Raw genomic sequence first — 11870 nt, 5'->3', positions numbered from 1 at the left:
TCATTACTCTCCCGTTGGCAGGGTTTAGTCACCCTTGATTCCCGAGAGCTACTTTACCATCCTTGTCCTGAGTACTGTTTCCATTGACCTGGGTCGCACCTTTTACAAACATTTCAGACGTGGGATGAGGGAGTCGTTCATGTTTAGAGTTAAACGTTCCCGCCGCTCTTTGAATTGGGTAAGAAGGGGCTTTGTTTTCCTCACTACCTGAGCTAATGGGCTTTACGTACACGTTTTAGCTTTTGGAAACCTGTGGTCAAGAAGTAGATGTACTTTCAGAACGAGTGCTTGTGCTCTGCTCCAGGTTTCCTAGCTAATGAAGGATTCAGAAGAATTTGGGAGGAAGGTCTGAGGTAACCACAATACTTTTATGGAGAATATTGCTTTGGATGGAGGAATAATGTGAGAAAATGTGTTTTTTCAAATCTTCAAGATTTAAGCGATGTAGGAAACCGTAGCTATTTCTCTTGTGTAATGCAGTTTCTTCAGGTGGTGTTCCCACTCCACCTTGTATTAAAATCATCACTGTCCCCTTCAAAGGCAGCTCATTTTGATCCCCAAAAAGCCAGTTCCAAAAGAGTTCTCGAAATTACTGTACCATGAAGAAAAATGGAGTGTGTTCAGTTTAAAGCCCCTGATGCATTAGTCCAGTTCCTTATTACCTTTTGAGTAATGCAAGCATATTGAGGACAGCACATTGATACTCTAATCTTGTTGGATAATAGTTCAGCCAACTTTTATAATCTCCTTTGGTCCCAATTTTGCCATGTTTATTTAATCTTGTGTTATTTCTCTGGTTGAAAGGATTATAAATAATTTAAGGGAGACAGGGTTTTTTTGTTTTGGGTTTTTTTTTTTTTTTTTGTATTCTTGCTCTTGATTGTTGTTCTTTCAAATTAACACAGCCAACGACTAATACCACAAATATAGCTGCAGTTTGCCAGGCACTTTACATTCCTTAAAGTTACCACTGTCCTATAAGAAAAATCATGTTACCCCTATTTTGCAAACATTTTGTACTGAGACTCTAAGACACCACTGAGACTAAAAGATATTTTAACAAATTATATAATTAAGTGACACCACTGAGATTTGAACACAGTTGACCAGACTCCAAACTTTGGCTCTTTTTACTGTTCTTTATACTCATAAATATCCCTAACATGAATCATTCTTTTCACACAGATGAAACTGGATAGGTAATATGTCACATTCAAAAGTCAAATGTATAGCAAAACTTGAGTAATTTTAGGGATGTGTTAATGGGTTAAGGAATTCCTTAAGTTAATGTATTAAGAATTAGGGAATGTAATAAGTATTTAAGATATTACCAGGGTAAGTTTGACATATGAGTAATCCAGTTTTTCTTGGCCAGTTTTATCATCATCACTCAAACAAATATAAATAATCTCAAGACCATCAGTGTATATAGGTGACTCTAAGTCCAGAATATCAGATGTCTCTTTAGTCAGCTTTGCACGCACATGAGGACACACACACACACCTGTATGATGTGTATGGAGAAAAAGAAAAAAATGAGTGAATGAGAACAAACTTAATAAAAATTGAACTTCGTAATGCCTGTAAAGAATTATTATTTACTGGTTATTAGCAAAACTGTTATATTTCATTCTTGTAACCCTCAGACAGATGGTGCTTATCACACGTTTTAAGGGAGTATTCTTAAACATACCCATTTCAGTATTCTATTTTATGTAGAGAAATAGAAATAGCCTAATTGTCAGGGAATTATTTTGCCTGAGAATAAATGAGAATAAAATTTCATTAAAATGCATACTATTTGTGTATTATAAATAACAATTTATAAAGAGTATCTTTTATAGACACAAGTATATTATGTATAGCTAGTCTCAAACATCGATGTGGTTTTTTTTTGGTTTTTTTTTTGTTTTTTTTTTTACATTTATCAACTTCTATCTGAAAGATATTTCCTTTACCTATCCTGTGGGTAGATCTCAGGGATGTTTTGTTTTCAATCAGATTTCTGCTCATGAAGATGGAGATTGTATCTGTTTTGTCCATTATCTCATATCTAGCATTAGCTCTGTGTCTGGCATATAGTAGGGGCTCAATAAACATTAATTGAAGGAATGATGATTACTTTTTAAGACGTTATTTACCCATAGAGAAGTATTTGTACATGCATTTTTTAAAGAGGGTTTTATATAAATCAATGCATACTTATTTATCATTACTCACTTTGATGCTGAAATGTAATGTCCACTCTGTAGTCATCCATAAAATGGTATGTGGTCACCTGCAAAGAAAACTAGATAGTGAAATAGGAGATAAGAGAATACCTAGTATTGATTACGCTCTGCTATGTAGTGTTATATTTTATCCTCACAGAACTATAGGGTATTATTATCCTTGTTTTACAGATGAGAAAAGATACACTTTGTAAATCATTCTGTTACCAGTCATTAATTGCCAGAGCTATGATGTCAACCATTGTTCACTTCAGAGGCCACTATCATAATCACTCTGCTATACTGCCTCCAAATGAATTTTAATCCTAGTTCATCTGACTAGGTGTATACTCAGGGAAATTTTTTCTGAGGATCATTTCTCAAATATTCAGAGTAATACTTGAGAGTCAGCTAAAGTCAGAGGATTTTACAGCTGGAAGGGACCTTATAGAATCTAACCCTAAAGGTGTTATGGATTAAAAATTTGAGAATATACGAAGCTAAAAAGAAAAAGAAGTGAAAAATTGCCCATGATTCTACTCCAGCCACAGCCCAGCACCTGCCTACTAGCCTTCCCCCTAGTCTGTTCATCTGATTAGGGAGCAATCCTTTCCTTCCTACTGAATGGACGCCTGTGACTCAGGGTTCAGGCCCAGTCAAAAATAGGAGAGACCCTGAGGGGGCCATCTAGCTTCCTATTTCTGGGGCTCCACTCTGAGAGGACGTGGAGTCACATCGCTGAATGAGGGATTGGTTTATAAACACCTTGTTCTGATAAGGTGGGGGCTGGGCACTGACACCTAGTGGAGATGGCGCTAGGGTTTTGGTTTGGCTGGGGGTGGGGATTCTCTTGGGCTGTGAGGTCCTCTTGTTTTCTCCATGGCTCCTGTCCCTTTCTATGACTCTGAGCAGCTACCTGCCCCTCTCTAAGCACCACTTTCCCCATCTGAAGTCACACCGTGGATTGGGTAGGGGGACACTTGGCTTTCTCTTCCCACAAGTGGCTCCAGGACCTCCATGACGGGGTCAGTCCTGGGTCTCCTCTTCCTGACCTGCTGGTGCCCAGATTCCCAGTATTGCCCCTTCTGGAAATATCTTCCACGTGCCTTATCTACAGGGGAAAAAAAAGCAAACAACACCACGAAAACAAACAAACAAATGCCTCACCTGCCTTTCAGTATTTGAGAACAGCGCTGAGTTACTTCAAACCTCCGGCTCTGACTGATATACTGCCCACTACTGCGAGGCTGTTGTTCCTTTTTAGAGGCTGGGAAACAACCAGGAATTAATCATTAGAAGTGATGAATCTGCAGACTTCTGACTCACCTCATCACATCAGGTGATTCTGGTTAAGAAAAGTGTTTGAGTGGTACAGTGGAAAGACTTCAGTTGAATCAAGGATAAAGGTAACAATCAGCATAGTAATATTAAAAAGCCTCTGGAAGTATGAAAAGAACACTGTCTCCCAGGCTCAACTGCTGATATGTTATTGGAGACAGGTTTTGAAACAGTGCTCCAGCTATTTCCTTATAAATTTTGGTTAAAGAACAAGTGGATAAGGAGAGAGGTGGCTCAGGAAATAAATTGCTAATAGTGTATCTATAATGTGTACGTCTATGAAACATACCTAGCTGTTTAAATCATTTGGTGGATTCTTTGCTGAATAACATCATCAAGAAAATTAGCTAAAACTAACAGACAAAAGACAGTGTCATTTTGATTAGGGAAAGCAGTACAATGTAAAGTACCTGAATTCAGAGAAGACACACATATAAGCTCAAATTCATGGACTTACATATGTTCTGGGAAGAGTTACTTACGTTCTCTGAGCCCCAATTTGTTCATTTGTCAAGTGGTAATATCCACTTTACAAATTTATTAGAATTAAGTGTGATAGTGTGTGAAAGCACACAGGCATCAGAAAAATGTTATTAGGGATTTGTCTAGTTTTGTTGTGGTTTAATATAACCTAATTACTTTAAAATAAGGTGGGGGACACCTGGGTGGCTCAGTCGATTAAGTGTCCAACTCTTGATTTTAGCTCAGAACTTGATCTTAGGGTCGTGATTTTGAGCCCCGTGTTGGGCTCCACACTGGGTATAGATGCTACTTAAATAAAATAAGGTCTGGGGCTCCAACTGTGAAGTCAAACAGTTTAAATCCTAGGTTCGTCACTAGTTGTGACAGACTCTGGGAAAGTTACTTTTTGCTCTTAGTGTTTGTTTCCTTATTTGTAAAATGGAAATAGTAATAAGGTATTCATAAGCCTTGTGTGAAGATTAAATAATGATGCATACAGTTTAATAAGGTGGTTGGACTTGTAAACGCTTTCTTTGTTGACTCAGATTCCCAGAGAAGCAGATACTAAGAGGGGATTAGATGTGCTAGACGCTTACTGGGGAAAAGGCCTGTGAAGGATAAAAGAGAAGGGAGCAAGAGCAGGATGGAAGTGCCTCCAGGCCTCAAGGCAGGTCAGACAACCTGTGAAGAAGAGCAGGAAAGGAGAAAGGGAGAGGTGGAAAGAAAGTGAAAAGAATGTCAAACTGCCACACCATTCGAGAAAAGCTTCAGTGGGCCAATGGGGAATATGTGTTCCAAAATCATCTATTAGAGGAATCCCATGCTTCCACAGTGCTCAATATGATGATAGCTGTTAGTAAAAATAACTAGTAGTTGTCACATGCTAACATTCACAGGTGTGTTTAAATTTCAACTCCAGACTTTTACTGCTTGCCCCAACTTCTAAGAAAGGTACAGTCTCAGAGGCACATGTTCTTAGATGAACAACTTCTTGTATTTTGTAGTATACTTTTGTTAGCCAGAGAGCAGCTAAGCAATCAAAAGTTCCAAATAACAGTTAGAAATAAAACATTACCTAAGCAACTGATTTTTTGACATGAGGTAAACAATATGCTGTTTACATTTCTAAATTCACGTAGCCAGTAAATACAAAATCCCCAAAACCTGAGTAATGTTAATGTCCATAGTTTAAACATTAGCCCAAATGTGAATATCCATTTTTCTTCCTCCCCAAAGATACTTCTGTGGTTAAAAAGATCATGATATTATGCTTTACTAGGTCACCTCTACACTCTTTTGTTGTTCTTAATAAGCAACTGTAGACATCAGTCAGTTCGGTGCTTTTCAAATGGCAGGTTATAATCCATCAATTTGGTGACTACTAGCCTGCATTTTTATTTTAGATGTAAAGTGGCTTTAGGACTTGAATATAAAATGTGTTTGTTACTGTGAATTAGAGTTGAATTTTAAAGCAAGAGATTTAGACTAACTTTCATACCCTACATGAGGAAATGAAGATTAAAGAGGTATTTTAACTTGACCAGATAACTCAGGAAACATGTGTCTTGAGCCAAAAGATCTTAAGAATCTAAATTTAGGGCTCTTTTTCATCATGCTTCCAAGAAAAGACTTATTGTTTTCTCTATTTAAGGGACATAATTACTCTATTTTCTAGTTGGTTAATATGGCCATCCTTTTCTGTCACTTACATTATTTGCTTGCTAAGATTTACTGAAAAGACTCTTCTCTGACTCTGACCCTTCAGAGGTTGTACAGCTGAAGTTGTTTCTAGCAGTTAGCAGCCATGCCATATCACCTGAAATTACTTTCCATGTTCCCTTTGGGGAACGCAGCTAATCCCAACAGTGTAAGTCTGAAGTTTACCTAATTTAAACTGAGGAGTGATACGAGCTATTTTGAGGTGCCATTCCACTGAAGAAGTCTTAGGTTTTACTAATACCAGTGAATATTATTCTTTGTTTCATTGTCATGACATTCTTTACCCATGTCCCTTGTTTTTTTAGACTTCAGTTCACTAAATAATATTTTTATTTATTTATTTATTTTTTTAAAGATTTTATTTATTTATTTGTCAGAGAGAGAGAGGGAGAGAGCGAGCACAGGCAGACAGAATGGCAGGCAGAGGCAGAGGGAGAAGCAGGTTCCCTGACGAGCAAGGAGCCCGATGTGGGACTCGATCCCAGGACGCTGGGATCATGACCTGAGCCGAAGGCAGCTGCTTAACCAACTGAGCCACCCAGGCGTCCCATATTTTTAAATGGAAATTTGTTGTATAATCCAGGTGATGATTTATTCCTTTGTAATTTGGTAAAGCATCAATTATTTCATTTTCTATTCATAACTGCTCTCAAAAATGCCTGTGGGCTATTTAGCTCCTCAGGGGTGAACTCTGTGTGCTAATCACAGATTTGACTGGAAAAGAGTTTGGGGCTCTTTGTATATGGAGCCCTCCTTCCATGCCCTCTTCTTACGTGACCTTCTCTACCCTGGTATCAGTGAGGCTGCCTAAGCTTATTCCTTTGATGAGCTTTTATCTGATCATGACCTTTCTGGGACTTTATCATTTATCTTCCTCAGCAGTTCTCAAATTTTTAGTTTAGGAGGCTTTTACATTCTTAAAAATTACTATTGACCTCAAAGAGTTTTTATGTATGTAATTCTTTCTACTTCCCTTTATTATATTATAAATTAAAATTAACTTTTTAAAAAGTAGTCAATTCAAATAAATAAAGCCTTATGTGTTAACATATAGAGCATTTTAAAAAAATGATAATATTTTCCCAAAGAAAGTTTTTGTGGAAGAGTGACATCATTCCATGTTTTTTTGCATTGTCTTTAATGTCTGGCTTAAAGAAGAGAGCTGAATTCTCAGATCTGCTCTTCTATTCACACTGTTGTGATATGTTGTTTTGAGCTGAAGTAAGTGAACAAAATCCAACCTTATACAGACTTGCAGTTGGAAAAGAAAGGAGTATTTTAGTGGCCTTTTCAGATAATTGTGGAATGTTTTTTCTTTGGTCCTATACCTAAATTTACTAAGTGGTGGTTTCTTAAAGATGAATTACAATGTGATATCTGAAACCCTATCACTGAACTTTTTGTAATCTGTAACTTTAAAATGTCCTTGGTCCGTCTTGCATTTTTAATGACTCTTTTACAATCATGTGATTTTTGTTATATAATGCACTGGCCATGTGCAAATACTGATTCATTGAGGTAAGCTGATCTTCCAAATCATAATGCATTTCATTATGTTATCAAAAAATCCTATTGATATTATCTGCAGTCTCAGCAGGAAAATTTAAAAATATTAGGAATCTGTCCATCTGACAGTATGTGAATTTTCCAGACTTCTTACTTTTGCTTTGAAAACTCTAATTTCAGATCGACAACAAATGCTGTCTAAAGTTTTCCTTGAAGTGAGAGCTCAAATTGGTTAATTTTGAAAAAAATGTGTGGTGTACTCAAAGGTTGATCTAATAACGTTACTAATTTTTACTGCCTCATTGAAGACATTGCTAAATAAACCTGGCTTTGCTTTTTATTGTAGCTGTGAAAAAATATGACGACGTGGTAAGCAGGATAATGTCCCCCCCTGCCCCCAGATGCCTACATCCTGATCCTTGGAACCTGTGACTATGTTAGGTTATAGCACAATTTTACACTGAATTTAAGATGCTAATCAGTTTACCTTAAAATATTGAGATTATCCTGGATTATCCAAATCGGTCCAGTGTAATCACAGTGGTTCTCAAAAGTGGAAGAAGGAGGCTGAAGAGGAATTCACAGTAATCCAATATGAAAAGGACTCAACCCACAGAGCTAAATAGAAAATGAAGGAAGTGGGCCATGAGCCAAGGAATGGAGAGCAGCTTCTAAAAGCTACAAATGCAAGGAAACAATGCATCCTCTTCAGAGCTTCCCGAAAGGAATGCAACTCTCCTGACCATTTCCTTTTAGCCTGGTGAGACCCATTTTAAGACTTCTAACCTAGAGAACTGTAAGATAATGTATTTCTGTGGTTTTCTGACAGTAAATTTGTGGGAAGTAATTATAACAGCAATAGAAAACATACAACTAACACAGTTTGGGGATAGCAGTCTGGGCCTGGGCATCATTGCTTTTGCATGAATAGTACAAATGTCAAACGTAGTGAATGTCATATGTCGTATTATTATGAAAACAGTTATGAACTTTTGAATCCCATGAAAGAATACTGGGACTCCATCAAAAATCTGTGTACCACACTTTAGCATCACTTTAACTTCTCTTTTGTGCTTCCTTTGTGTACCACTTGATTTGGTACTAAGATGCAAAAATTAAGATGGCACAGCCCGATCTTACGAAGATTCAGTTTAAGGGCACCTGGGTGCCTCAGTCGGTTAAGCGTTGGACTCTTGGCCTCAGCTAGGCCATGATCTCATGGGTCATGGCATCCAGTGCAACCCCCCCCACCCCCACCACACACACACTGGGGAGTCTGCTTAAAGATTCTCTCCCTCTGTTCCTCCCCCTCACTCATGCAAGTGTGCATACTCACTGGTGCTCTCTTTCTCTCAAACAAAAATTTTTTTAAAAGATTTTATTTATTTATTTAACAGACAGAGATCACAAGTAGGCAGAGAGACAGGCAGAGAAAGAAGGGGAAGCAGGCTTCCCACTGAGCAGAGAGCCCTATGTAGGGCTCAATCCCAGAACCCTGGGACCATGACCTGAGCTGAAGGCAGAGGCTTTAACCCACTGAGCCACCCAGGTACCCCTCTCAAACAAAATCTTAAAAAAGAGATTCACTTTAGTGGGTTGGGAGTTGCAAGCAAATCAGTGATTACAGATAGCACAGAATGACTGGCGCCCTAACTAGTACACTTAAGTAAAGAGTTTTCATGTGCTTTCAGTCTTAACAGGAGATATTACAAAAATAATTACAAAATTCAAAGTGCTGTTAAGGAAATAGTCCCACGGACAGGATGAGGGAGAGATGTTTACTTTCCCACTAGCAGATTCTGCGGGTTTTGGTTTCTCCACATCTTCCCCAATACTTGTTATTGTCTTTCTTTTGATTATAGTCATTCTAGTGAGTTGTGAAGTGGTATCTTTTGTGGTCTCAATTTACTTTTAGCTAATAATGGTGAGCATCATTTAACTTACTTATTGGCCATTTTTATATCCTTGGAGAAATTTCTATTCAAATCCTTTGCCTTTTTTAAATTGAATTACTTGTCATCTTATTGTTGAGCTATAATCTTTATAGGTCCTGGGATACTATTCCCTTATCAAATATTTGATTCACAAACATTTTCTCCCATTCTACAGATTATTGTTTCATTTTATTGATGGTGTCCTTTGAAGCACAGAGTTTTAATTTTTATGAAATCCAGTTTACCTGTTTTTTTCTTTTGTTGATTCTGCTTTTGGTGTTTTATTTAAGAAACCATTGCCTAACCTAAGGTCAAGGAGAGTTTTACCAGTGATTTCTTTTAAAAATTTTCTGTTCTTCAGTGTTTATATTTAGGTGTTTGGTCAATTTTGAGTTAATTTTTGTATACCTTGTGATCGAAGAGTCTGACAGTTCTTTTGGATGTTGATATTTAGTTGTCTCACCAACATTTTTTGAAAAGACTTACCTTTTCCTATTGAATTTTCTTGAAATTCTCATAAAAAGTCAACTGGACACGCAGGGGTTTAATACTGGACTATAAATTCTATTCCATTCATTATATGTCGCTCCTTAAGTCTTGATTATGAAGCTCTATGGTAAGCTTGGAAAAATGGGAAATGTGACTTCTCTTTGTTCTTTTTCAAGACTGTTTTTGCTATTCTGGGTTCCGGGCATTTCCATCTGAAATTTAAGACCAGTTTGTTAATTTCTGCAAAATAAGCAGCTGAGATTTTGATAGGGATTGCATTCATTCTGTACGTTGATTTAGGAGGTTTTGCTGCTTTAACATTATTATATCTTTCAGTCCATAAGACATGGACTTTTCATTTATTTAGGTCTATGTCAGGTTTTTGAAATGAGGCTTTGTACTATGAAATGAATGTCTTGCACCCCTTTTGTTAAATTTTTCCAAACTATTTTATTCTACTTGATGCTGTTGTAAATGAAATTGTTTTCCTAACTTTTTCAAATTCAGTTCACTTCAGTGCTAGCATATAGAAATAAAATTGATTTTTGTTTATTAGTCTGATGTTTTACAAACTTTGTTAAATGTATTTAACTCCAGTATTTTGGATTTTTTTTTTTTTAAAGAATTCCTTAGAGTTTTCTACATATGAGATCATGTCATCTATAAATGAAGATATTTTTACTTCTTCCTTTCAAATCTGGATGCCTTTTATTTACTTTCTTGCCTAATGGCCTTGACTAGAACTTCCAGGACAGTGTTGAATAGAAGAGTTAAAAATGGACCTTCTTATCTTTTTCCTGATGTTAAGGGCAAAGCTTTCAGCCTTTTACCATTAAGTATGAGGTCAACTGTGGGTTCTATTCCTAATTTGTTGAGTGTTTTTCACCATGAAAGGGTATTGCACCACGTGCAGGCAGTGACCTCACAAGGACAGCACAGTCTTTGAAGCTTAGAGCTCACCCGTTTGCCCTTACCCAGCTACTCCTTCTGCTCCCTGGCAGTTATATGGCCACTCTTCTGCCTGGAGTGAGTGGACGGCTCTGTAGCGTGGGGCCCTACCTCTTCTGTGTCCCCTCCCTTGGAGGCAACACTAGCCTCTACCCCCTTGGCCTGGGGCTCCTGGCTCTCATGGGTGACAATAGCCTTCCCTTCCTGGGCTGTGACTTCTTCACTGCAGGGACCGATCTCCCCCTGCTCCTGTTCTTCCTCTGTGGGTGAGGAAGCACACAAATCCCCCCCCCCCCCTTCAGATTTCTCTTAAAGGACAGAGCACTCAATTTGAAAGGCTTCTTCTTCTTCTTCTTCTTTTTTTATTTAAAGATTTTATTTATTTGACAGAGAGAGAGAGATCACAAGTAGGCAGAGAGGCATGCAGAGAGAGAGGGGGAAGCAGGCTCCTCGCTGATCAGAGAGCCTGATGTGGGGCTCGGTCCCAGGACCCCGAGACCATGACCTGAGCTGAAGGCAGAGGCTCAACCCACTGAGCCACCCAGGCGCCCTTGAAAGGCTTCTTGAAAGAGAATTTCTTTTGCAGGATGTTCTTGGTGGGGTCAACCCCCTTGACTTCAGCAACCTGGCTAGGGGTTGCTGGCTGGATGATGTCACCAGTGGCCCTGGCTAACTGCTCTGTTCACAGGGGGAGATTACCCTTCACCCTTGGGGTATAAGTCTCTATTGCTTTTCACCTGGTCATTCTCCTGTCCTTTGGCCTTAGGTGGGGAACGCCTGCTGCCACCTTGGTGGTCACGTTGCCTCAGGGAGCCTTGGAGTTCTGGCTGCCCATGATGGGGGGGTTCTGCTGGGGTGCCCACAGCCATTCTGGGCTCACCGTGCCACAGAGAATAGTTCTGCCAGGTGAGCCTGACCTCCAGAGGGGCGGGGCTTGTGCCAGAGGAGGCGGGGACTGGGGAAGGTGGGAAATGAGCAGCACCCCCTCTGGGTACCCACGCCAACCCGCTAGCTGCGCCTCCCACCAATCCGCTCTGCGTCAGAATGCCCTATACACTGCTTTCTCTGTATCCCATAATACGTGACGTGTTGTGTTTTGACTATGATTCAGTAAAAATTTTTTTTAATCCCTTGTGATTTCTTTTTTGACTTCTTTAGAAGTGTATTCTTTAACTTCTAAATATTGAGGATTTTGCAGATTTCTTTCATTTACTGATTTCTAATTATGTTCTTTTCTTTTTTTTAAAGATTTTATTTATTTATT

At 38.6% G+C, this 11870-nt stretch overlaps 1 pseudogene; it reads right to left on the bottom strand.

Moving 5' to 3' along the window:
* Positions 1 to 10636: 10636 nt before the first annotated feature.
* On the bottom strand, positions 10637 to 11441 carry LOC111148212 (annotated as a pseudogene).
* Positions 11442 to 11870: the final 429 nt, after the last annotated feature.

Source organism: Enhydra lutris, unplaced genomic scaffold (assembly GCF_002288905.1).
Source record: "Enhydra lutris kenyoni isolate GAN:26980312 unplaced genomic scaffold, ASM228890v2 scaffoldscaffold19, whole genome shotgun sequence".
NCBI lineage: Eukaryota > Metazoa > Chordata > Mammalia > Carnivora > Mustelidae > Enhydra > Enhydra lutris.
This window is presented reverse-complemented; position numbering and strand designations above follow the sequence as displayed.